The sequence below is a fragment of the Megascapheus bottae genome, chromosome 5, assembly GCF_031878675.1.
Source record: "Megascapheus bottae isolate mThoBot1 chromosome 5, mThoBot2.hap1, whole genome shotgun sequence".
NCBI classification, from domain to species: domain Eukaryota; kingdom Metazoa; phylum Chordata; class Mammalia; order Rodentia; family Geomyidae; genus Megascapheus; species Megascapheus bottae.
Window position 1 is genome coordinate 6,711,429 of NC_143513.1, and position 27,365 is coordinate 6,738,793.

Here is a 27,365-nt window from a genome sequence, read left to right on the forward strand (position 1 = left end):
TTCGGCCTAGTGGTAGAGTGCTTGCGTAGCATGCACAAAAAAGCCAAAAGTGGTGCTATGGCTCAAATGGTAGAGCACTGGCCTTGAGGAAAGCCCAAGGACAGTGCTCACACCCTGAACTCAAGCTCAGGACTGGCAAAACAAACAAACAAAAAACAAACCCACAAACAAACAAAATCAAAATAAAACAATAACAAAAAAACAGTATAGGTTGGTAGAAAGAATATCATTAGAGAAACAAATTCTGATCTCAAGAGTAATTTCTAAAAAGGTGCCTGCACAATGACAACAATACTAACTGGCTGGAAGACTTCTCTGTTGACAAGGAGTGGGGAATGAAAGAAACAAAACTAGAATAGGCTTCTTTTCTAAGCAATGAGGATTTAGTCTTCAGTCTTACTTTCTATTTTGATGCAGCCCAGTTTCTTTTAAAGAAAATAGAAAGCAGGATGGAGGTAGGGTTTGTATCTTTCAAAACATCAGGGGAATAAGCAAACATATAATAATACAAAAAAAACCTGACTGTATGAAATAAAAAGCATAAAAGTGAAAGAAGATAACATATAAAGACCATCATTGATACTGATGATAAAATAAAGTAAATCCCCTAAGATGAAAATTCTCTAATCAGTTCATAAACAATGACCAGCCATGTGGTTTTCTAAAAAAATCCCACTAAAATTATAAACATGCAGAAATTTTCAGACAAAAGATTAACCAAATATTTACTCAACAGACACTAACCAAACCACAAGGAAGATGAGGAGGAGGGGGATGAGAGGGGAAAAAAGAGGAGGAGAAAAGAAATAGGAGAAGGAAGGAAAGGAAAGAAAGGGAGAGGAGGAAGAAGAAGGGGAGGAGGAAGAGAGAGGAGGAGGAGAAAAGGAAGAAGAAGCATTAGGAGGAGAAAAGGAAGGGAAAGAAGAGAAAGTGGAAGGAGGAAAAGGAGACAGTACAGAAGGAGGAGGAGGAGGAGGAGGAGGAGGAGGAGGAGGAGGAGGAGGAGGAGGAGGGAGGGAGGGAGGGGGGAGAAAAATAGCAACAGCAAAAAATGTAAAGTATAAGCAGCAATGAAATAAAACCTAAGACTATCCACACAACTAGGATGGACTACTGAGACCCAGCCACCACAGGTCTTCCATTCTTGATTACAAGTCAGCCAACATGACAAATATTCTCTCCTCTTTCCAATCAACCTGGGAAGCCAGGGTCAAACACAGAATTCTCACATAATAAATGTAGCCTGAGTAGGACTGGGCTAATCCCTGTCCAGCCTGCCCACTTTGGTTCCCAGGGTGACCCAACCCAAGTGTCCTTTGTCTACTCACTGGGTCTAGAGATGTCCTGCTTTAGGAGGGTGACCTTGGATGATGACCTTGGAAAGAAGCTGTCCAAGTTGTTATGGACTCCTTCCATTAGACAATACCGCTGAAAGCTGGGCACTGGTGGCTCACTCCCATAATCCTAGCTAGCTGCTCAGATCTAAGGATCTTATTTCTAAACCAGCTCAAGATCAAAAAGTCCATGAGACTATTAGCTCCAGCTAACCAGCTGAAACCATGGCAGAACAAAACAACTAAGCAAGAATTTGATGCCCTAAGTTCAAGGCACACCCCCATCCCCACCCTCACCCCCTCACACACATGCACACACACACACACACACACACACACACACACACACACACACAAAATGGAAATTCTCATTTTATAGTAGTAGTAATTACTGAGTTATTGTTATTGAGTTTGATACACCATGGAATGTCCACACATCCTCTTTCTAGCCCTTGCCCAGTGAGGTAGTTCGAGCTCTTGGAACATGTGGAGCCCATTAAGGAGGAGGCATCCTTGGAGACCCCTGGAGCAGCTGGCTGGACTGCTTTCCTATCAAGCCTCTCTATCTTCTGCCTTGTCATCCCTGCAACAATTTAAAAATCCTTTTCTTCCTAATCATATCCCCCAAACTGCAAACAGATTTATGTCCATTAGCAGTGAGAGTTTAGAAGTAAAAGGTGATTCTTCAACAACTGGTATTGGTAGGCTGCTGGAGAGCACAAGTAGGAACCCTGATAGTTCCATGTGTAGAGGTCTTTTCCTAAGGGAGGAGGTAATGGTCAGAGCTCCCCACTTTCTGGAGGGTAAATTCTGGCCAAGATGTAAGGTATGGGTGATGTAAGGAGAGGAAATAATTCTGAGGAAGAAGCTAATTAGCCCCAGAGCTGGCTCATAATGAAGGGCTGATTAGAGCTGGGAAATTACCTTCTTTTGATTCTCATACATTTAATAGTGCTACAGAGAAAGCATCTTGGGTACTTTGGCTCCTGCCCAGAACACCAGTGTTTCGTGAGAATCAGTGCTCAGTTTTTACCTGGTGGAAGCTTTGAGGTGGAAGGTTAGATCACCAAAACCCTTCTGTGCTCTTTAGTACCCCCAAAGTCTTCAAAGACATCTCTCAAGCTACTTGAGTATGGACAGTGTGTGTGTGTGTGTGTGTGTGTGGCCTGTGTTTGTGTGTGCGTATAGGGGTGTACAGAACAACTGTTACAAACATTAGGTCACCATTTTACACTGGACCCCAAGATGCATGGGTTGCCTGATATTTGTTGAATCTCCCTTTGTGCTGCCAGTAGCTATTCCATCTTGGCAGCTTACAAGGTTTACATGGCCAGAACTTGGCTACTTCTTCTGATTCTTGTCTTGGATATGATTCATTTAAATTACACCATGAGGACTCATTTTACATTGCTCTTATAGAATTAGAGGCAACACAGACACACAAAATCCAAGCTGTTTTCCATTACTCTAAGTGGGACTCTACTGATTGGCTTGAATGGTTTTCCTTCTGAAAAATGGTCACACTTATTTCTCTCCAAAAGTTCTAAATTGCTACCATGATGATATAGGAAAACAATGGAGACTGTATGCTATCATTCTGAAGCCAATACTGAGATATTTCAATAAACATGTATCCCAGCCACCCCGCTCCCATTCTTGGATTTCTATAGTCTGGTTTGGGAATTTTTCTCAGGGCTCATGAGGTGTGGGCTGTTGGGAGGTGGTGGGCACTTTAAGAGGTGGAGCTTTGTGGAGGCCTTCTGATCACTGGGCAGTGGGGTCCTAGAAGAGAAAATTCTCCTACCCCAGCTCCTTTCTCTCCCTCTCTTTCTATTCCTTGCCTTGAAACAAATAGTATTGCGCTGCCATGAGCTGCCACCATATCCCTGCCTCCTGAGAGCCAAGAAACAACAGGGGCAACCAGTAATCATGAATTGAAAACCCCTGAAATCATGGGCCAAAATGAATCTATGCTTTTATGATCTTGGTGTTTATTACAGTAACAAGTCTCTGACTTGTTATCTAATTCTGACAGTCATCTAAGTCAAGGAGTCATTTTTCCTTGGTTACTGCTGGGATGGGGGTGGTAAGTTTTTTGTGGGTGTCCTCTCAGGGGTTGGGGGCGGGAATACAGGGGGCTGGGTAGGACAGAAATTCAGCAGGGGATTTGGCTGATGCCATCAAGAACCAGCTTTTGTCCACCCTCCCACCCCCTGTGAACTGGGACCAGGTAAGCTTCCTCCTCAGATCCTCAGAGCTTGGGAAAATGAGTCTCTCCTCAAGCTTAGGATTCTTCCTACATTCCAGTTATTCTCTTAGATCAGATTCCAACAGGTGCTTCCAGTTTCTCCACACCTACATCTTCAAAGATAATCACTTTTGAGTACCTGAAAATAGACTCATCTTCCTTCTCCCAACTGCAACATAGTCCCACCCCCAAACCAACCAATCAAACAACCAACCACCAAGCAAACAGAAGTCAGTCAACCAACCAACCCACCAACCAACAACTAACCAGTCAACCAATCAACAGCCAATCAATTTTATCCTTCAAGTGCTAATCTAACATTTCTCCTCCCTAATACTTAAGAAGCAGAAGCCCAAGGGATGGGTTGGAATGATAGAAGACTGTCTTTTTTTTTTTTTTTTTTGCCAGTCCTGGGCTTAAGCTCAGGGCCTGAGCACTGTCCTTGGATTTTCTCAAGACTAGAGCTCTACCACTTGAGCCTCAGCACCACTTCCGGCTTTTTTTCTATGTATGTGGTACCGAGGAATCGAACCTGGGTCTTTGTGCATGCTAGGCAAGCACTCTACCACTAGGCCAAACTCCCAGCCCTAGAAGACTGTCTTTATTAAATCTTTCTCCAAGTACTTTCATTGCCTGAATTAAGTTGTTAGCAATATCACATACTGCCTCAGGGTCATGACAAAGACAGAGATATGTGAGCCTTCAGGCAGGCTAATACTTTGGGCAGGGGGCTTAATAAGGTGATATTAAGAAAAGAGAGAGATTGGCCCTCCATTTAGGGAAAGAGGGTGAATGTCATGGAACTGCTGAGAAAGACCCAGGATCTCGTGTGTGTACTTCTCCCAGGAATAAAGATCAAATGTCTGAAGCCCCCAGACAGAGTACATTTATAGGTGGCTATTATCTGACCCTTTTCTTCTCCTTTCCTTTTTTTCTGGGAAATTTAGCTTGAGTAGCACCTTGATGTGCAGATTAAAGTAATTCCAATCTCCTACTGTTTTCTCCATGAGAAGAACCCTATGTAATAGTTTTCTCCACTTCTTTATTCTGTTTTACTTTTTAAATTATTTTAAACTCAGGGTCAGGTGCTCTTGCTTGCCTTTTCTCTGCAAAGCTAGTGCTCTACAATTTGAGCTACATCTTTATTTCCAGCTTTTTGTTGGTTCATTGGAAATAAAAGTCTTGACTTTGCCTGGGTTAACTTTAGATGAGGATCTTCAGATCTCAGCTTCCAGAATGGCTAAGATTATAGGCATGAGCCGTCTGTGCCTGGCTTCTAATTCTTATTATTTCTAGCCTAGTCCTAGGTCACTGTAGGGTTTTCCTTTCCCTTCACACAGGAAGGCTAACTGCTCCCTGGCCTGTTTGTAGTCTAGGCCCCTTAATGGCCATGCTAATTAAAAGCTTTCCCAAAGCTCAGACCAATAAATTCAGCCACATGTTTTACATAGAGGCTTCAATGGTAAATATTGATCCAAATGCAAAACATACCACTTGGGCCTGAGGTTCAAATTTCACCTCATCTGGTAGGAAGCAGTCACTCCTACCTTGTAAAAATAAATAAATAACAAAACTTTTAAAAGTCACTTCAGACATTATTGCGACCCACACATACACGAAACCTTCTGCTGCTGCAACTTGGTTATCTTGCCTAATTGGTGAGAATTATCCATCAAAACACAAGCCACAGCCCAATACTAGCTTCTCATGCATATAATTCCAGCTACTCAAGAGGCTGAGGTCTGAGGATCACGGTTCAAAGCCATCTTGGACAGGAAAGTCTGTAAGATTCTTATCTCCATTTAACCCCCAGAAAACAGAGGTAGTGTTGTTCCTCTAAGTGGTATAGCACTAGCCTGGAGCAGGAGAGGTTAGGGACAACCCCTAGCCCCTGAGTTCAAGCCTCCAGACAAACAAAACAAAACAAAAACCACAAACCATTTTGGAAATACAAAATGGTTTCTTAAGGTATCACCTGGGATGAGAATTTAGGGTCAGAGGGTTAAACCACATTATATTTCGGGGATGAATATCAAGTCTTTCATTTAACTCCCAATAATATGCTATGAAAGAGCATAGGGGATAGAAGTAAATAATGGTCCCTCTGGTGCTTAACTCTTACATTGAAAGTAGTTTTTGAATGTCTGTTTGTTTTTAGCAGAAACCAAAGACTCCTCTTAAGCTTGTTTTATCCTAGGATATTTTTATAGGAATCATAAAAATGAGTTATAATGATAAATCCAGAATCCAGAGTTACTGATTATTTATTCTAGATAAACAAAGAGACGTTCAGGAAATTCACTCTTCTATGGTTGAAGAAATCCTCTTAAGTAGTTTTGCAGGTTATCCAGGATCTTATCACATGCTGTTTCTTCCATTTTTGATCTCTTTGCTGAAAGTTTGGAGAGGACATTTTTTTTAAAAGTTTGTAGGCAAAGTCCTGGACTTGGAATACAAAGTTCTACTTTCTAGGCTATAGTTAAAAGCTAACTAGTAGGTGTCATATATAAAAGTAAACATGAATCTGAAAGCATAAAATATCCAGAATAAAGCAAAGAATAAAAAGTGTTGGGCTTGGTGAAAACTTTACAGCTGTTAAAACAAATCACAATTCCTAGAGCAGAAAACAGAGAAATTGGAAGTCTATGAAGAGTAAACATTTCTGCTGGTCACTGGCAGCTCACGCTGTAATCAAGAGGCTGAGATCTGGGGCCGGGAGTTTGGCCTAGTGGTAGAATGCTTGCCTAGCATGCATGAAGAACCAGGTTCAATTCCTCGGTACCACATACATAGAAAAAACCCAAAAATGGTGCTGAGGCTCAAGTGGTAGAGCTCTAGCCTTGAGAAAGTCCAAGGACAGTGCTCAGGCCCTGACCTCAAGCCCAGGACTGGCAAAAAAAAAAAAAAAAAAGAGGCTGAGATCTGAGGATCCTGGTTTGAAGCCAATCTGAGCAGGAAAGTCCATGAGAATCGTATCTCCAATTAACCTGAAATGTGACAGCATTTGTGAAGCACGAACAGGACATAGGCTTTAAATGCAGAATATGTAAAGAACTCTGATAGCCCAAGAACAAGAAAATGAACCACTTGATTAAAAACTAAAAAGACAGTTATAGACGCTTGACTAAGAAAAAAAACAGGGATATCCGTACTATCATTCTACTGTTCTGCCTGAACTGCATATACAGCTCTTTCTTCCCTAATGTCCCAAGTCCTTAGCTAGCATGATCTGATGTCCTTAGCATCCTCATCCTGACCACAGACTGTTCCACTTACTCCCTCAGATGCACTAACAATACTATCTGCTTGCTTTTCTCAGATGTTACATCTTCAAAATAACAAGGAAAAAGCCAGGCTGGAGGCATGGATCAAGTGGTAGAGCAAATGTCATAATTTTATTCTTCCCGATGGCTACATAGAATTCTACATAAACATATACATGTGTGTCCATACAATATATATTTATATTTCATGATGTATATATTCTATTATGTATATATATGCGCTAGCTATTACTTATTACTTGACAATGAAAAACTGTATCACATTAATATAAAATATGTATTTTTTTCTTTTTTTTGTGAGTCATGGGCTTGAACTCTGGGCCTGGGCTCTGTCCCTGAACTCTTCAGCTCAAGGCTACAGCCCTACTTCCCATTTCCTAGTGATTAATTGAATATAAGAGTCTCACAGTCTTTTGTGCCCCAGCTGGCTTTGAACCACGACCCTCATATCTTAGCCTCCTTGAGTGGCTAGGTTACAGGCATGTACCACTGCGCCCTGCAAAATAGGTATTTGTATATAATGACCTCACATGTATACATCTTTTTTTTTTTTTTTGGCTAGTCACGGGGCTTGAATTCAGGGCCTGAGCACTGTCCTTGAGTTTTCTCAAAGCTAGAGCTCTGCCACTTGAACCACAGCACCACTTCCGCCTTTTTCTATGAATGTGGTACCAAGGAATCAAATCCCAGTCTTGGTGCATGCTAGGCGAGCACTCTACCACCAGGCCAAACTCCCAGCCCCTATATATCATTTTTAAAAACTCATTAATTATTGGGGGGCCATCTGGACTGTTTCCACAATTATCCCACTGTGCTGTGATAATCATGGGTGAGTATGGATTCTGGCAGTTGGTCTTTTGAATGGACTCCCGGTTTTCTATTGGTGGTCACAGGGTAGCTCTAGGTTGAGTTTTTCTGAGGATTCTTCGCGGTTGCATGGTGGTTGCACACACATACTGTTGGTGGGAATGTAAACTTAGGCTGACACTATGGCAGGTTTATCTCCCTGAAGCCATGTCAGAGTTTGTTGCTGTTTGTATTTTCTTTCTTTCTTTCTTTCTTTCTTTCCTTCTTTCTTTCTTTCTTTCTTTCTTTCTTTCTTTCTTTCCTTCCTTCCTTTCTTTCTTTCTTTCTTTCTTTCTTTCTTTCTTTCTTTCTTTCTTTCTTTCTTTCCTTCTTTCCTTCTTTCTTCCTTTCTTTCTCCAGTCCTGGAGGTTGGATTCAGAGCCTGGGCACTGTTCCTGAGCTTTATCAAGGCTAATGCTCTACCTCTTGAACAACAGCAGAACTTCTAGCTTTTTCTATGTATGTATGTAGTACCAAGGAATCAAACCTAGGGCATGCTAGGCAAGCACTCTAACACTAAGCCACACTCTCAGCCTCTTTCTTTTGGTTTTGTTGGTCCTAGGACTTGAACTCAGGGCCTGAGTACTGTCCCTGAGCTATTTTGCTCAAGGCTAGTGCTCTATCACTTTGAGCCACAGCTCCACTTCTGGTTTTCTGGTGGTTAATTAGAGATAAGGGTCTCATAGATTTTCCTGCCTGGGCTGCCTTTGAACCGAGATCCTCAGATCTCAGCCTCTTGAGTAGCTAGGCTACTCAAGCTAGCTGCAGGCATGAGCGCCATTGGCACCCAGCATGCTGTATGTCTACTTGATGATGACCATTCTTGCTAGAGTAAAATCTACTGTAGTCTCTGACATGTTCTACCACCCAATGAAACAGCAGAGAAAAGCCCTCTCCCTCTATAGGGCTGTTACCTTGCTGCAGTGGAGACATATTTTGTTCTTGCAGTTCTTACAACAATTCTGAAAGGCTGGTTTCAAAATGACTGTTTTAAATTACAGAAGCGTCTGCTATTATCTATGGTGGGTAGAGCCCACACAGCTTTTCTGGCTCAGCAGCCAGCGGAGATCACTAGGTTCACAGCTCTTAGTGCTGTAGTCCAGTCACAGACAACACCAGGCAACGCTGCAACCCCACTGTGGAGCTGCTGTGGCCTCTTCAGGTTCTGGTCTCAGGGATTCAATCACTGAAGCCAGGACTAAAGTCTGGTAAAAAAAAACCAAAACAAAACAAAAAAAAACCAAACACAAAACAACAACAACAAAAACTTTATTCAGGGAAGTATCTCTCTGAATCTTCTACTGTCTGCTTTTACCCATCCTCTTGGCTTTCCCAGAGGGTTCTGTGTATGTTTCTGTTCCCGAAGCTCTGACCCTAGAGGTTCTTATGCCCTTAGCTGTGTTTTGATTGGTTGCTCTTATTATAATTAGATGTTTTGGAAGGAGATTATCTGTGGGTGGGGTCCAATTCAGATAGGTTGTTGATTCCTAGTCAGATACCTTCTGTAAACCTTTCCCAATGATCAGTGGAAGGTCATCAGAACTAGAAGGGGCTGTGAGGGCTGTGAGGGTGGGGGGATCAGAGGCAAGATGTCCAGTCATCACCACTGTCAACTGGAGAATGTTTTTATCAAGCCTCAAAGCAACGCCATACACAGAAATGGAGGGGCAAAGGGTGCCCAGAAGCTCTGGTACTCACTGGACAACATGTTGAAAATGAACTACGTGCAACTCGTGAGTGAGGATGAGAGGGAAAACTTGGGGGAGAGAGAGGAAAGAGGTAACATTATCCAGAAAGAGATGTGCTCATAAACTGACTTATGAAATTTGTAACCCCTCTGGATATCATCTTTATCATAATAATTTTCAAAAGCTCAAGGAGGGAGGCATGGAGGGGGAAGGAGAGAGAGAGAGGGGAGGAAGGGAGAGAGAGCGCAGCTACTTTCTAAGTTCTGTATCTTGGCCATTGGTTACCTGTTTCCTGTCTCTATGGATTTGCCTCTTTTGAAAATTTTATACAAATAGAATGTTACAAATTGTGTTTACTTTCTTTCATTTAATGCAATGTCTTCCAGATTTATCCACATTGCAGCATCTGTCAATATTTCCCCCTTTTAATTGTCAGACAATATTCTACTGCATGGACATATGACTCTTCTATCCATTTATTGGGTTGATGAGCTTCTGAGTTGCAGAGAATGCATCTCTGAGTATCTGCATGCAAGTTTGGAGGCTGATGTATGTCTGCTCTCAGTTCTCTTGGATGTAGTAGTGGGAATTAAGTTGCTGAATCATGAGGTAAGCTAGGTTTTGAGGTTCTGCAAAACACTCTTCTTCCACAGAGACTGAATCAGTCCTTTCACATTTCCACTAGAAACACTCAAGGGTTCCCGGTCTTCAACCCTTTACCAATGATTGTTGCCTTTGTTCTTTTGAGGCTATCCATCCTCTTGGGCTTGTGTTATATTTTGTTGTGGTTTTGCCTACTCTCTGATAACTCATGGTGCTGAGCACCTTTTCTTTTTTTATGTTATTGTAATTAGTAAAAGGGTTACATGATATTTGCCAGATAGAAGGTGCATTAATTCACATACATTGATACCCTTTCACATGTCTTGGTACCCATTTCCCTCCTCCCCCCACACCCCCACCTGTCTTGGTTTTCCCCCCTTCCCTATCAAATTTCAAATATCCAAATACAAATAAATTCAATATATCAGATAACAAAGTGAGAGACTATAACAATATGAGATAACCAAGGGACAGCAAAGGAGATGAGAGACAACATAGTACATTAAGGACAACAATCATTCATTATATGGCTTTTGTTTCAATATCCTGGAGGTCCTTTCAATTAGCTTCACATTATATGGCCTTTTGTATCAAGGTTTTGCTCTATTGCAGATCTCTGCTAGTAGAGCTCAAGGTTTCTACTGATTATGACGAATGAGGGAAACCATTGAGCCTAAGTTCCCTTGAGTCTGGCTTACTTCACTTAATATGATTTTTTCTAAGTCTTTCCATTTCCTAACAAATGGGGCGATGTCATTCTTTCTGACAGCAGCATAGAATTCCATTGCTGAGCACCTTTTCTAATATTATGGATCAATTTTGTCTCTTTGACCTGAGTTCCTGGACATGTTAATTTTGATAATTCAGTTGGTTTCCATAGGCTTTTTATAGCAGGCAAAGAATGCTTTCTATTTAGAACTTTAACTTAATTTTCATTTAAAAAATGTTATAGGAGCTCTCCATATGTTCAGGATGGGCTCCGTTATCAGATACATGATTTCTAAATACTTTATTTCTTTTAACTATCCGATTTCTTTTAAAGCACAAAGTCTTTAAGTAAATCTTATAAAGTCTAGTTTTCTATTTTTCTTTTGTTGCTATATCCAGAAAGTTGTTGCCTTACCCCAGGGCTCTAATTTTTATGACTACATTTTCTTCTTAGAATTGTTTTTAATTCATTGGGTAATTTTACTTAGGTCTATGACTCATTTTTAATTAATTTGTGTTCATGGTTTAAAGAAGGGGTCCATCTTCATTTGTTTGTCAAGGCCCAGTTCTTTTCATTTATTTTTTTATTATCAGCCTCATTCTGATTCTGTATGGTATTTTTTTTCTTTTTAAAAGTTTATCTTTGAATAGTTTTTTTTTTTTTTTTTTTTTTTTTGCCAGTCCTGGGCTTGAGCTCAGGGCATGATCCCTGTCCTTGAACTTTCTCAAGGCTAGAGCTCTACCTCTTGAGCCTCAGCACCACTTCCAGCTTTTTTCTATGTGTGTGGTACTGAGGAATCAAACCCGGGTCTTCGTGTATGCTAGGCAAGCACTCTACCACTAGGCCAAACTCCTGGGCCCTATCTTTGAATAGTTTTATAAAGGAGTTCAACATGTCAGTTTATGTCTACAAAGCACCTTGACTAAAGCCACCTCTTCTATCATTCTTCCTGATCTATTCCAGCCACTCAAGTCCCTGATTCCATTCTCACATATGTACATTGAGTGTTATATATTATATAATATGATTGTAGTCTCCCATCATTCCTCTTTCCATTTATTTTCCCCTTCCTCAGATATGTTTCAGCTTTCTGATATTTATGTTATTAACCTGTTAATTACTCAGAAGGGTTACACTATGGAACCCACCCTTCCCAAACTCTCTCTCTCTCTCTCTCTCTCTCTCTCTCTCTCTCTCTCTCTCTCTCTCTCTCTCTGTGTGTGTATGTGTATGCATATGTATCTTCCTGACTGTATTTTCTTTTACATATTCACATGAAAACCAAGAGCTCCCAAGTTTATTTACTATAGTTTCAGCTACCAGAAGAGAAGCTAAATCCTACTCATGATGTCAATACCAAAGCTCATAGAAGGGACTCTGTTCATCTTGGTTCCTGGACTCAGTAACAGTACTGAGTTGGTCCTGGTCCCCAGAATCCCTAGGGCTAGAGACATGCTCATCAGCATTCTAGCCATAGCTGTAGCCATTGCAGACAGTAGCGGCAACATTCGGCAGAAGGAAATAGAAGGGAAGGACCAGTCTTTTCAATAAGAGTTTGCCAGATGTAGAAATGAAGAATCATTAAACTGGGTGTGATGGCACATGCCTGTAATCTCAGAATTGTGAAGATAGAAATTTTAAAAATTGGTGGTGGGGGGAGACATATTAAAAACCCTGAGATTGCTTATGCTCCAATCAGAATTTCAAGGCCCCTTAGTTGGAAAGTTTGAAGCATCTTGCTACAGTGTTTAGTGCATTTTGCCCTGCAGGGTCAATACTATGGAATGTGTGAGTGGGGTTCTTCCTGGGTGTAAAATGCCAACTTCTGTACAGTGGGGCATCTTTTACTTGCTCCCCAGCATGCTGCCTGCATGGGATTATCATGCAGGTGAGAGCTTGCTCAACACAAATGCCAGGTATTATTAGAGAAGTCAAGGGCAGGCCGCCAAAAACTGTATTGTGGAACAGGAATCATAATTGGAAATGAGAGTCCAGGAAGTTAAAGGAGGAGGGACAGGAGGCAAATGAAGGAAATTGAAGATGCTATCAAATGCTATGAGGAATTGGCTCACACACATAATCCTAGCTATTCAGGAGGCTGAGATCTGAGGATCACAGTTCAATCACCAATGAATCACCAAAATGCCAGAAATAGAGGTGTGGCTCAAGTGGTCAAATGCCAGCCTTCAGCAAAAGAGCTTCGGGAAAGAGCCCAGTCCCTGAGTTCAAGCCCCAGGACCAGCATACATACATACATACACATATACAGACCCCACTCCCACACTGTTTTCTTTAGGTCCAGATTGGACTGTATATGCCTAAAGTCTGAACCGCTGGTGGCTCTCAGTCATCCTGGGTTGAACATGTGACTTTCCCCTTCCTAGGCGCAAACTCAGTCCCTAGTTTCTCTCCTCTACATCCACGAGGGCAGGGAACTGTGGATTTTCTGATAGCTGTCTAAATGTGGGCATTGCTTTTCTGTCTCCTCCCACCTTCTTGTCCTGCTTTGAGTTAGTGGAAAAGCAGTCAATCAAGGGCTGTGGTCTAGAGAACTTGCAGGTGGACTGGGTAAGCTATCTGACAGTGAATTTGGAGACTGGAGCCAGAGCTACCAAGGAATGATGAAGAACCAAGGGATAAAGGAGGGGCATAAGTCTTGGACATCACACTTTACAGGAAACAGAAAGGAAACCCACCAATCAAAGTTATCTTCAAGGACTCTGAATTCTCCCTACTCAACCCAAGACCAAACTCTGTAGCAAAGAAGATGCTAAGATGCCAAGATAGTTGTGATGTTCTGTCTTCCCCTGGCATGTCTGTGCCATACTCTCTCTTTCTCTGCCATATTTCTTTCCTAATTCACTTCTCTATCCTTTTCACTTATGTTTGCATTTTGCTTAATTCTTTTCTTGCTAGATGCAAAAAAAAATGAGATGGTTTAGCTGCCCTAAACTTTCTGGAATGTTAACGATTAAATCAACCTTCCTTTGGTTTGGACTCATGCAAAGGTTAAAGTTCTATCCCTTTGTCTCTGTGACTGTAGACTTTGGATCTTCCCTGGAGATTCTCTGCTTAGGATTCTGAATTTATACACACACTGTTTTCTGAGTCCAGATTACCTTTCTTCATGTCCCTGCCTAGAAAACTTTTTAGAATCTCCTTGAATTCCCAGTTCAAAGGTTACCTCCTCTGAAAATCTTTTCTTCAGTATCAGATAGCTATGATAGCTCCTTCCTCAGGATTTTGTAAGGAACTTGTTCCTTAGGGGTGTGTGTGTGTGTGTGTGTGTGTGTGTGTGTGTGTGTGTGTGTGCTTAAACTCAGGGCCTGAGTGCTTTCCCTTAAGTTGTTTGCTCAGGGCTATCTCTACCATTTGAGCTGCAGTTCTACTTCCAGCTGCTGCTGCTGCTGCTGCTGCTGCTGCTGCTGCTGCTGCTGCTTCTTCTTCTTCTTCTTCTTCTTCTTCTTCTTCTTCTTCTTCTTCTTCTTCTTCTTCTTCTTCTTCTTCTTCTTCTTTTTTCCCTGTGATTAATTAGAGATAAAAGGCTCTTACATTGGTCTGCCCAGGCTGGTTTTGAACTGTGATCCTCGGATCTCAGCCTCCTGAGTAGCATTAGAATTGCTGGCATGAGATACCAGCGGCCTGGTTCAGTAAATACTTTTTATTGAAGAACTTTTCTTTTTAAGGAGCTACCTCCCACCTCTCTGTCTGGGACAGAGTAAGAGCATATTTCCTGCACCTCTTATGAAGAATTGGTGAATGAATCAGTGCAAAGGTAACACTCCTCGATGTGTGTGTGTGTGTGTGTGTGTGTGTGTGTGTGTGCGCGCGCGCGTGCGCATTTTAGCTATACCTGGGAGTCAGTAATTATCAAGTCTAGAGATTACAGCTCTCCAGCAGTTTATGAGGGCTACTGGAAAAAAACAGGAGTTAAGCTGAGCCCAAGCAAAGAATCAGATGGGTGAGGTACATTCAAATCTATCTCCTAATTAATTTAAGCATGCACACAGCTTATTACAATATGCAGAATGCAGGTAGCATCTTGTTGAATCACTAATCCTTTCTCCCCCCCCCCACTCGCTCTAGTCCCTCTTGCTGCTCTGTGGATTCCCAGGAAAGGTCCTGGTCCCCTGGCCACAAGTTTCCAGCATCACTGGCGTCTCTCCAATTTGACATTACATCACCCTGCACCCAGGCTGAGGATGGACAGACACCGGCTGGGATGGCCTTCCTGACCAGGTTGTCAGTTTGGCTGTACTAATAGCTGGCTGCAGTCCCACACTGTGGTCTCAAATGGATTGCCCTTCATGCCATGGCTGCCCCCGTCTCCTGAGTCTGTCCTGGGCTCTTGTGCTAATACTCTGGGCACTGCGGTACATGTGTGCTTTGCTTTGCTCGGCACATAAGGAGGGGCTGTTTATCCGGTCCTGCGGTTTCTGGTGGGGAGAAATAGCTTGGGGCACAATCTTCTGCAAAACATGTCTTAGGAACAGATTCCTTTCTCCTGGTTTCTTCTTTGCTACTCATACTGAAGCCTCCCTGGCTGCATCTACATGGTAGGAATGATTGTTTCTATAGCATATCTCTACTGGGTTGTTTGGGATTGGAGAAAGCCTCAAAAGTCTGGATAATAGTTTTGATTTAAATAGAGAAAGAATGTGCATAAGGAGCTAGCCACAGAGGAATCAGAAGAGAAACTTACACGCAAACACAATATACATATATGCAAATACTGGCAATGAGTAAGCATGGAATTCTTTGGAAAGAGGAATGGGAAGGTAGTGGGGTTGGTTAATTACCAGAGAAAGACACTGGGGAGAGGAAAAATGCCATCCTATCTTCTGTGTCAAGGGATCTATTGCAAATGTAAGTGGACACAACAATTCACAGAAAAATAAATAACAATGTAGGACTGTATCAATAACTAAAGAACCATTATTAAAACCTTATTATAGCTAAATTTCAGAGTTCCCTTCAACTTTTATTTCTTTGGCCTAGAATTCTGTATACTTTTACTTCAGGTTCTGCACACTATTTGTTTGACCTGTTTTTAGTTATTTAAACTTTTTGATGTGATTGCAGATGATGCCCTTACAGATTATTTAAAAATAATTTTATGGGGCCGGGAGTTTGGCCTAGTGGTGGAGTGCTTGCCTAGCATGCACGAATACCTGGGTTTGATTCCTCGGTACCACACACATAGAAAAAAGCTGGAAGTGGTGCTGAGGCTCAAGTGGTAGAGCTCTAGCCTTGAGAAAGTCCAAGGACAGTGCTCAGGCCCTGAGCCCAAGCCCAAGACTGGCAAAAAAAAAAAATAATAATTTTATTATGGGTAATGTTGCAATCTGACTGCTCTTGGTTGCTGATACATGAAGATAGCATTGCATTCTATCTGTTCATCTAAAGTTTTATTTCAAATATTTTATTTGTAGATTCAAATATTTATTTGTAGGATCTACTCATTTTTGTGTATCGTGTAAACAGCGACTCCTTAGCTTTTCTTTATACCTTTCATCTTTGAGAAAAGCTTTCATGCCTTTTTAAAACTGGGTATGGTCTCCAATATGGACTTAAAATACGGGAGTGAGCCAGGCGCCAGTAACTCACACTTGTAATCCTAGTGGCTCAAGAGGTTGAGATCTGAGGATTGTGATCTAAAGCCAGCCAGGGCAGGAAAGTATGTGAGAATTTTATCTTAAATTAAACACACACACACACACACACACACACACACAGCCAGAAATGGAGCTGTGGCACAAATTGGTAGAGCACTAGCCTTGAGGACAAAGCTCAGGGACAGTGCCTAGGCCCTGCATTCAAGTGAACGAAAGGAAGGAAGGAAGGAAGGAAGGAAGGAAGGAAGGAAGGAAGGAAGGAAGGAAGGAAGAAAGAAGAAAGAAAGAAAGAAAGAAAGAAGAAAGAAAGACAAGAAGGGCTGGGAGCTTGGCCTAGTGGTAGAGTGCTTGACTAGCATGCACGAAGACCCGGGTTCGATTCCTCAGTACCACATACATAGAAAAAAGCCGGAAGTGGTGGTGAGGCTCAAGTGGTAGAGCTCTGGCCTTGAGAAAGTCCAAGGACAGTGCTCAGGCCCTGAGCTCAAGCCCAGGACTGGCAAAAATAAAAAGAGAGAAAAAAAAAGAAAGAGGAAAAGAAAAGAAAAGAACAAAAGGGTAAGAGTAAGCATCCTTTCTTCAAATTCTCATACTCAAAGAGAAAGGGTCTAAGGGCTCATCATTAATGTCAGGTACACCGAGTGTTTTACATTACACAATACAGCCTCAAATTTCTATGCTCTTAATTTACAGGATGCTTTGCAGTGTAGCTTTCTTACTTCACTTGTCAGAAGAGAGGACTCCCTTTGTCTACCCTCCCAGAAGTAGAGGGAACCTGTCATGTGCTTGGATGGAGAGAATGTGGCACAAATGACAGCAAGCAATCCTTACCACCCACACCTGGAGAAGTCTTGCCTCTCCTGTTCTTTCTACAAGCTTCCATTGCCATGATAAGCAGCTCAGGCAAGACTGGGTGAGGACAAGACACAGAGAGAAAGGCATCGCTCAGTGGCTGGCATAGCTGTCCTGTGGGTGTGATTTCTGTGGGTCAGTGGCCTATGGAGACACAATAGGCAGTCTTGGCAGTCCATGAACTTAGGAAAATGGATGATCCGCAAACCCAAGGAGACAATGAACAGAAGTTTGAGCAAGTAAAATGGTTTTGTTTTAAAGTGTTAGGTTCAGTAGAGGTTAATTAGATAGCAAAACTCATGGGTCATAAGTTTTGGTTATGACATTTTTCAGTAAGGATCTAATAATTCAATTATTCTAATATCTTAATCCTTATATAACTATCAGGTGACTTCTAATTGTTAAATTAAGGAAGTCTCCTTGCTCACAAATGTACCTAGAAGTTATTTCTCTTAATGAATTTTTCCCGCCTTTCCTTTGGTTGGTATGGTGAGTTATATAAAGTGATGGTTCGCTATTACCATTCTCCAGAGGCCCAGGGTTAGAGTGTTATGTCAGTCTGTGGAATCTTTAGGTGGCAGGAGCTCCTAGGAGGAAGTGAGGTCACTGGGGAGCGGGTCCTGGAAGGCAGCACTAGAATTACTGTCCTTTCTCTCCTCTTTCCTTTCCGAACCAGTCTTTACTAGCTTCTGCTCCTGCCATGAAATACTGTGCTGCCACAGCTCCAGAGTAGTAGGGTCAAGTGAAGAAAGAGGGTAATCGTTGGAACTGTCAGCCCAAATAAGTTTCATTTTTACAAGTTGATTTATCTCAAGTTCTTTTTTCCTTTCTTTCCATAGTATTCACGAATGATACCTGGTTTTGTACACTGCCACATCGAGACTGTGCAGAGAGATGGATTGTTAATGGTATTTTCTGCCCATGCTAGCTTGCTCATGCTCACTGGATGCTCACAGGTGGTTTTCTACAACTTGAGCCATGCCTTTCTAAAGAAAGGTTAGTTGGGGATGGATTCTCACTGATTTATCTGCTCGGGCTGGTTTTGAACTGTGATCCTAACTCAGGAGGCTGAAATCTCCTGAGTTAGGATTACAGGTATAAGTCACTGGCACCTGGCTAGACCATTTGTTGCCTACCTGAGGCTAATTCTCCACTAGCCATTCCTGGAATGGCTCCTAGGACCATGTTTCCTGAGGCTGTGCACATATAAAAGAACCTTGGCACTTTAAAGAGTCCTAGGCTAGAGGCAAAATTCACCATTCGCCCTTCTGCTTCTCTTCTTGAAAACATTGTACTACCGCTCTGCATATTTCTACAGCAATGCCTGCACAAAATCTTCCAAGAGTCATTTAGTTTATTATCTTCAGGTGTGTAATTCCTAGTCTTAAAAAAATGCCTTTGAAGTCTCATAATTTTATTCTGGTATAGTTTAGAAATGACCATTCTAGATAATGTTTCCAATAATGCTACTTTTTATCTAGTTATTTTCATTCCTATCATTTTTTTCTTCCTCTTTTCTCTTTCTTTCTTTCTTTCTCTCTGTCCTCCTCCTCTTCCTCCTTTGATGTCACCTCTCCTGCTGCTTCCAAGCATTCTCCTCCTCCTTCTTCTGTTGGTCATGGGGCTTAGACATGGGGTCTGGGCACTGTCCCTGAGCTCTTTTTATATTGGCATCTTTTCAATTGAATCGAATCCCCTTTGGCATCTTCAAATTTTAATATAGTATTTTTTCCAGAGGGTTTTGTCTTTTTAAAAAATCCTTCTTGAATTCTAGAAACTCTTGTTTTGCCTAGCTCTGTTTTTTTAAAAAAATTTTTGGTCTTTCCACTTGAAGTTTTCAAAAAATTCAAAATAGATCAATAAGTAATTGCTTAAGGATCAAAATTTCATTTAGCTTTAAGGTAGGAATTTTATGGCTGTTTTACCATGGGAATTTTTATCAACTGGGATATTTGATGCTTTTCTCTTTTTTCCTCATTGTATTTAGCTTGTGTGGGTATTTGCTATTTTCTGGTTTATTTTTTGGGCTCTTTCCCTCCCCCCACTCTCGCTCTCCCTCTCTCACTCTTGCTCTCTGCCAGTCCTGGCATTTGAACTAAGGACCTGAGCACTGTCCTTGGACTTTCTCAAGGCTAGCACTCCACCAGTGGAGCCACAGCACCACTTCCGGATTTTTTCTGTGAATGTGGTACTGAGGAATTGAACCCAGGTCTTAGTGCATGCTTGGCAAGCACTCTAACATTAGGCCAAACTCCCAGCCCCAGAATACCTCTTGTAAATAAGCAAGAATAGTAGGTAGGTGGCTTGCAAATACCAAGTGGAATTAAAAAAAAAAACAAACAAAACCTCCTTTTCTCTTCTTTGACTTTAGAAAGGAGACAGTGTCTTGCATTACAAATGTTTGTTTCTTTCCTGCTGGCCCTTAATCTTCTTTACTTTCTTTCTCTTTATAGCAGACTAGAGTTTGAATCCAGGGTCTCACTCTTTTTTTTTTTTTTTTTTTTTTTTTTTTTTTTGTCAGTTATGTGGCTTTGGACTCTGGGCCTGGGCATTGAATCTGAGCTCTTCAGCTCAAGGCTACGGCCCTAACCCTTGAGCCTCAGGGTTACTTCTGGTTTTCTGGTGGTTAATTGGAGATGAGTCTCACGGTCTTTTAGTGCCTGGGCTGGCTTTGCACCTTGATCCAGAGATCTCAGCCTCCTGAGTAGCTAGGATTACAGGCGTGAGCCACCGTGCCAGGGGCCCTGGGCCTCACTTTTGCTAGGCAGGAGTATCACTGGAAAATATCTCAGCCCTTTGAATATAGTCATTATCTTTCAATTAGGGTGCCATTATCTTTAAGATAGGGTCTTGTGTTTTAGCCTAGGGATAATCTAGGATTGAGATCTTCCTATCTGCCCCTCACGAGTGGCATGGATTATAGGCATATACTACTTTACCTGGTAGCTAAAGATGAAGCCTTGCTAAGTTTTCACCAACTTGGCTCCAAATCACTGTCCTCGTGCTCTCAGCTTCCCAAATTGCTGGGATTATAAGCATGAGACACTGCTCAATCCAGCCCTTGCTTTTCTCGGCATGTAACTTCTTTTCTTTGACCAAATTGGATTACAAACTACTATCACCACATTTAAATTAGCCTCTACCCCCTCCCCCATAAAAAATGACACTATCCCACAAGACCAGCCTCTGTGATCATGAATTCCCTTTCTTGTCTCCAAGTCTGGGAAATCTGCCATTCTTAGACATGCTTCTCCATTCACAGTTGAATTTGGAGGGAAGGATTGTGTGAGTGAATGCTTGCTTGTGACCCCCTTTCTTATTTTATTTCTTTACTTCCTTTGGATTATCTCACCACAGACATAGGAGCCTGGCTTTGCTAGGTTTGCGGCATTTATTTTCCAACTCATGTGGGATTTCGTTTGTGGAGTGGTCTGCTTCTTATTCAAGCCCCTGGTGTAGTTAGAGGTAGTCCAGTTTGCTCTCCTCACTGTGTAATTTTAGAAGAACAGGAGTCTGACATGGAGGTAGCAGATTTCTATTGTTCCTGGATCTTTTTGTTTCTAAGAGAAGTTAGAGAGCAAAAGCCATTCTGCTGATTAATTTCTTTCCCTTACCCAGACTAGCATCTGCTTTCCTCCATTTATTAGGAAGGTTTCACAGTTCTTTTGTTTTTCTTTTTGTCCTTTATGGTTCATGATGATTTTGTAAGTTGAGGTCTTTTACTCAGTTTTAAGACATTTGCAGGCATTAACATTTTACATAATAGTATGACTCACTTTCTTTCTCTTTTGCAATTCAAGTCACATGTATATTAGGTCTCTTTCTTGTATTGTTTTTTGGTTGGGGGGGTGGTTGTTAGACTTGAACTCTGGGCCTGGATGTTGTCCCTGAGCTCTTCAGCTTAAGGCTACCACCCTACCCTTGGGCCACAGTGCCACTTCCAGTTTTTTGGTGGTTAATTGGAGATAAGAATGTCATGATCTTTTTAGTGCCTGGGGCTGGCTTTGAACCCAGATCCTCAGATCTCAGTCTCCTGAGTACCTAGAATTACAGGCATGAGCCCCTGTACCCGGCTCTTCCCTGTATTTGTTAATCTTTTTTTTTTTTTTTAAATCCTCATTCCTTCCACCTTTCTTACAGACATTTTCTTCTTTCTTGGTACTGTCTTCTGACCTGTTTTACTACTTTTTTGAATCTACTGTCCAATGTGCTAGGAAATCCACTTGAGTTCTTAATTTGTTCTTATGCTTTCCAATTTTAGAGTTTACATGTTCTTAGAGCTTCTGATTCTTTGGTGATACTCTCAGTATTATTTTTCTGAAGATGATCAATCTTTTTGTTCTGCCAAGAATGAGAGTCTTTTGTTCTGCCAAGTGAGCTTTTCAATACCATAACAGTGAGCTTTTCTAGACTGAGTAGTGAAAAAATTCATCTCTCTCCTTTGGCTCCTTAAGTAAGGAGAATTAATGTGGAGTCTGTTCCACATAATTCTAACAAATAGGATCTATTTTCTATTTTTTTTCCATTTTATACTGCCTTTCTTTTATGATGCGTTGTTTTCTTGTATAATTGGTTAGATTTAAAGGATTGAGCAATTTTTTTTTCCAGTCATGGGGCTTGAACTCAGAGTCTAAGCATTGTCCTTGAGCTTTTTTGCTCAAAGCTAGCATTCTATCACTTTGAGTCACAGCGCCACTTCTGGTTTTCTGGTGGTTAATTGGAGATAAGAGTCCCATGGACTTTCTTGCTTAGACTGGTTTGAACCACAATCCTCAGATCTCAGCTTCCTGAGTAGTTAGGATAACAGGCATGAACCACCAGTACCCAGGTTTTACTTTCAATTTAATGTAAAAATGATTAAGCCAGCCAGGCATGGTGGCCCAGACCTGGAATCCTAGCTACTCAGGTGGCTGAGATCTGAGGCTCAAGGTTCAAAGCCAGCCTGGGCTCAAAAGGACCTGATACTCTTATTAACTACTAGAAAATAGGAAGTGGAATTTGGCTCAGGGGCAGGGTGATAGCCTTGGGCTGAAGAATTCAGAGACAATGCCCAGGCCAAGGGGTAGGGTAGTAGTCTTGAGATAAAGAGCCCGGGAGCAGTGCCCAGGCTGAGTTCAAGCCCCATGACTGCCCCCTCCCCCACCACACGCAAATAATGATAATTACACCAGGCACTGGTGGTTCATGCCAGCAATCCTCATTCCTCTGGAGGCTCACATCTGAAGCTTAAGGTTCAAAGCCAATCCTGGCAGGAAAGTCTATGACTTGTATCTCCAATAACCAGCAAAAACTCAGAAATGGAACTACGGACTCAAGTGGCTACAGTCTGAAGTGAAAAGTCCAAGTGATGCAGGTGCATTATTATTAAAATAATAATAATAATAAAGCATAGTATGGCTTTATTCTTCACCGTATAAGGCTACTATCAATCTAGGAAAACTGATCCTTCAGGACAATGGAAGTACCTGAACTCAGTGATGATTTTAAGCTGAGCTGAGTCCTGGTGCGAACCTGGCCAGGGTTCACTCTTAGGTCTAGCAGCAAGTATTTGAATCCTGAATCCCCTTTCCCCAAGCACAGCACTGAGAGTCTGCCTGGGCCACCTTATTTTTTTTTTTTTTTTTTTTTGAGCTACTGATTATAATCTCTGTTCTGCAAGTTCTTTGAAGACTTAAATATGCTATTTAACATTTAAGCCATTTTCTTCATTTTCAGCAAATGACTCCAGGGAGAGTGTTCCCTCATGCTGGGGTTTCATTGGTCATTCTTCAACCTTCTGTAGATTCTGGTATGATAGTGAAACAAATGGTCAGGCCCCACTTTTCCCTGGGGCACTGGGGTAGGAATTAAGCACTCTTAGAGCCCTGTTAAGTACAGCTGAAGCACTATTAGTGAATAAGCCTTTAAATACCTTTATTTTTCCTTTTAATGTGCAGAGATGTTGTGTTTGGGAGATTTAACTCCCTGATTCACAGCTAGCAGAATCTTCCCCAGCAGGGTATGTTGAGGGAAGAGCTTCTAGCCAGGCAGCTGGGCTGCCAGCATGTCAACACTCCCAAAATAACTCTGGCTTCTGAAGACCTTGGCTCAGCAAGCAGGTTGCCCTGCACTTTGGCCACCACAGCTATCAGTGAACTCTAGAAGATCAGGTGGCATCTTCTCCCTAGTGATCTTCCTTCCTCTAGTGGTCCAACAAAAGACCTGTGACTGGAGCAGACTGGTGGCCAAGGATGGCTTCCTGTGTCAGCAGGCCCACCAGGTCCTCCAGCAGGAAACTATCAAAATATCTGTGTCTATGTTTGGACAGGGAATAAGAAATCTCACTGGAAGCTATTGAATAATGGATGGTAAAGGTACATGGAAAAAGAGAACTAGAAGGAGTTAATTTGGTGCAGTATAATGCATGAATGTGTGAACTGCTGCAGGGAACCCTTCTGTACAGTTAATATCCACTAAAGAAAGTGAATGACAGGAGTGTGTAGCGGGTTTTTCTGGGGGTCAGATAACAGGAAGGAGGAGGCAAAGTGAACCCAGAGGGTGAAAGAGTGGGCGATTATGATGAAAGTACTCTATATACACATATGTGACTAGAATGATGAAACCTGCTGAAATGATTTTAAGAAGTGGAAGGGGAAGGGGCGTAAAGGAGAGTTACAGAGAGGGTGAATTTGATTGGGGTGTTGTATATGCATGTATGGAGCTATCACAACAACCCCCCCCACCATACAGCATGTATGGAAATTATACCTGTATGGAATTACACAGCATGTATGGAAACTACCCCGCCCAACACAAGCAATATATATTAGTAAAAACAATTGTAAATAAAATAAAAACTCTCCCCAAGAACTACGTCAACACCCCTCCATGGTTTCTGTATGGCTAGAGTAAGAGGGATTCTAAGGAGCTAGCTTGTGACCTCAGCTCTTCACTCTCTCCTTACCTCTCTGAAACTTTCTAATACATTTCTAATTATTTTCAGCAAAGACTCACTCTCTTTTAGCTCTCTCTCTCTCTCTGTTTTGTTTTTTGTTTTTCCTCATGGCTGATGCTCTGGCTCTTGAGCCTCACCTCCAATTCTGGCTTTTTTTAGTTTTTTTTTTTTTGTTCTTTGTTTTTTTGTTTTTTGCCAGTCCTGGGGCTTGACTCAGGGCCTGAGCACTGTACTTGGACTTTTCTCAAGGCTAGTGCTCTACCACCTGAGCCACAGCACCACTTCCAGCCTTATTTCTAGGTATGTGGTACCGAGGAATTGAACCTGGGTCTTCATGCATGCTAGGCAAGCAATCTACCACTAGGCCAAACTCCCGGCCCATGGCTTTTTTTAGTTTGTTAGAAATAAAAGTCTCACAGATTTGGCTGTTTTGGCTGACTTTGAATTGTTATTCTCCTATCTCAGCCTCCTTAGTAGCTAGCATTACAAGGGTGAGGTACCAGCATCTAGCTGGACCCTTATTTTCTGTTGGTAGAAAAATCCCTACTTCTCATAATCATCATAGTTTGTTCCAACCAGTTCTCAAACTCCAAGGAAGTTCACAGCCATAGAATAGAAATCTGACCTTGGATTTTCCTGGGCCTGTGTTGTTTCCTCTCTAGGCCCTCAGTGCTGTGATTGAGACCTGCATTAGGAGCTCAGCCCACTGCTACAAAACCCTTCCCTCCCTTCTCTCAAACTGGTCCTATCTTGTGTTTTTCCACTACTGTCTAGCTTCTGAAAGTTACATTTCCTCCAGGTAAAAGAGGCAGTTTGGGGTAGAAGGTCAACAAAGATGAAACAGACTAAGATTAATCCAATAATGAGAACATGTTGGAGAATTTTTGCCTTTTGGCCAGAGCTATAAGAAGCAACTGAGGCTTTGGCTTGATTACAATAATCCCCCATGGGCCCAGCCACGCATTTCAGAACTACGCAAACAAGACTCCCCTCCCCCACCCCAGGCATTCTTCCAGTAATCTTGCTTTTCACTGAAAGGAAGAAAGGAACTGAGGTACATTTCTTGTGGCAGGAGAGATACATCAAAAGAGTTTGTTTAGACTCCTAGGAATGCAAGTTTGCTCCAGTGAACTCCTGGGCACTAGTTAGGACCCACAGGCAGCCCACATTGTTTTTCTGGCTTTCTCTAAATAACCACCACAGTGCCTGAGCAGCCAGATCTTCCATGGTCTCCTGTGGGCGTACAGGCATTTCTGTAGGAAGTTTGGTGTTGCCCTCATAGTTTTGATGAGTTACAGCGGACGAAAAAAAGACGTATTTTTGGATCAATATTCCTCCCAGGTTTCTATGGTTGTCTTAATTAAAATAAAACTTTGGTTTGAAATCCCTTTCTCTGGTTTTGTTTTATATTTGGTTTACTTTCATTTCCCCCTGTCTTCCTGCAGTTTAAAAAGTGAAGTTTATTTAAATGCAAAGAATGCACTGTTTATCCAATCAAAGGGTATCTTCATGGGAATAAAGAGGAAATCCAGGTGGCTTTCATTGTTCCTCCACTGTCTCAGCCTGGGGCTGTAAGGTTGGTCTTCTTGGGTGTAGAATGTGGGGCTAGGACAGGTCCCGGGGCTTGAACTCAGGGCTTGAGCACTGTCCCTAAGTTTCTTTCACTCAAGGCTAGTGTTCTATCAGTTTGAGTCTCAGTTCTATTTCCAGCTTTTTCTATTATTAATTGGAGAAAAGGGTCTCATTGACTTTCCTGCCCAGGTTGACTTTGAACTATGATCCACAGATCTCAGCCTCCTGAGTAGCAAGGATTACAAGCATGAACCACCAGCACCTGGGTTGGAGTTGGTTCTCTCTTTCTCTCCCTCTCTCTCTCTTTCCCCCTTTTTCCCTCCCTCTTCTCCCCAACCCTTGGGGTTTGAACTATTCCTAAGTTTTTTTGCTCAAGATTAACACTATCATTTGATCCAGAGCTTGAGTTCCAGCTTTTTGTGCTTTCAACCACCATCCTCAGATCTCAGCCTCCTGAGTAGCTAGAATTACAGGAGTGAGCCGATGACACCCAGAAAGGATCCCCTCCCTCCCCCCTCCGCATTTTGTGCAAAGGTTCCCTTTCTACTGCTCTGTATATGCACAAAACTGCTCTCTGGTGAGCTGCTTTGGTAATTCCTGCTACTTAAATATCCATTGAATGAACGATTGCTCTTTATCTCCTGACCTCACTAAAATGATACTGCAGTGTTGAAAAAGACACTTTAGTGACTGATTTACCTTTCACATTGACTTTTTCTTGGGTAGATGATTATGAGAACCTATTTTTGTTATAGAGTGTGAGCTGTGTGGAGAAAACATTTCCATTGACTGTTGCATGTGGATCAGACTCCTATGCACATGGCTGCAAAATCGTCATGCAAATGCCAGCCAAAGTCTTCAGCAGTTGCATTTTGATTGTGTAGCTATGAAAATAGCCGTGTGTGTGTCTTAATTCTCAGCCTTCTGAGTAGCCAGGATTATAGGAGTGAACCATCAGCACCCAAGTAGAACCTGCCATCTTTTGCAGAGAAGAGACTCTAATTTTTTATTTTTATTTCCTTGCTGGTCCTGGGATTTGAAATTAGGATGTGGGCTCTGTCCCTGAGCCTCTCTTTGCTCAAGGCTAGTGCTCTACCACTTAAGCCACAGCACCACTTCAGCTAGGATTATAGACTTGAGCCACTAGTGCCTGGCTCAAAAAAAAATATATATATATAGTTATTACTGGCCCTTAGACACTTTTTGCTCAAGGCTACTGCTCTGACACATGTGCTACTTCCAGCTTTTTCTGTGTACGTGGTACCAAGGAATTGAACCCAGGGCTTTGTGCATGCTAGGTGAGCACTTTACCACAAGGTCACACACTGGCCCCTTAAATAAGGTATATATATATATATATTCAGTCCTGGGGCTTGAACTCAGGGCCTGATCACTGTCCTTGGGCTATCTCAAGGCTAGTACTCTACCACTTGAGCCATAACACTACTTCTGGCTTTTTCTGTGTCTGTGGTACAAAGAATTGAACCCAGAGCTTTGTGCATGCTAGGCAAGCACGCTAACAATAGGCCATGCTCCTGGCCCAAATAAGATATTTTTAAAAGATGAATAGTACTCTGCTGTAGGTGTAAGTAAGGTATGTGTATATGTATTTTTATGTATTAGCTTCTCACATTGTAAAATTATCCATTTATCCATTGGCATACACTTAGTTTGATTCCC